Raw genomic sequence first — 445 nt, forward strand, 5'->3', positions numbered from 1 at the left:
GTCTATTGTAATATACCTGCACATACAATTGTCAATTTATATTTTGTAATTCCTTATTTACTTGTTCTATTTTATTTTATTTTTTATTCTAGTGTTTTTGTTTTGTTGCTGTCATTCTGTTGCACTGCGGAAACTTCTGTCATGAAAACAAATTCTGCGTATGTGAAAAAATACCTGGCAATAAAGTTCATTCTGATTCTGATTCTGAAAGACAAGTACCTAACAACGCCGTGCAACTGAGCCAAAGAAAGCAGGACGACAGCCACTCCTCAAAAACAGCAGTTTCAAATCTGCAGGTGGGCTCGTCCGGGATTTGAACCCAGGACCTCTCACACCCGAAGCGAGAATCATAACCCTAGACCAACGAGCCACCAGATTCCGCCGCAACTAGCAAATGCAGAATGAAGGCTCACAGGGATGTGAAGCTTTCCGAGAAACTCCTTTC

General features: G+C 40.9%; 1 non-coding gene across 1 annotated transcript; it reads right to left on the reverse strand.

Moving 5' to 3' along the window:
• Positions 1-298: 298 nt before the first annotated feature.
• trnap-cgg (transfer RNA proline (anticodon CGG)) lies at positions 299-370 on the reverse strand. The gene has a single exon. It is a non-coding gene; the product is annotated as a tRNA-Pro (tRNA).
• Positions 371-445: the final 75 nt, after the last annotated feature.

This window comes from Sinocyclocheilus rhinocerous, unplaced genomic scaffold, assembly GCF_001515625.1.
Source record: "Sinocyclocheilus rhinocerous isolate Xijiao unplaced genomic scaffold, SAMN03320098_v1.1 C35334930, whole genome shotgun sequence".
In the NCBI taxonomy this organism is placed as follows: domain Eukaryota; kingdom Metazoa; phylum Chordata; class Actinopteri; order Cypriniformes; family Cyprinidae; genus Sinocyclocheilus; species Sinocyclocheilus rhinocerous.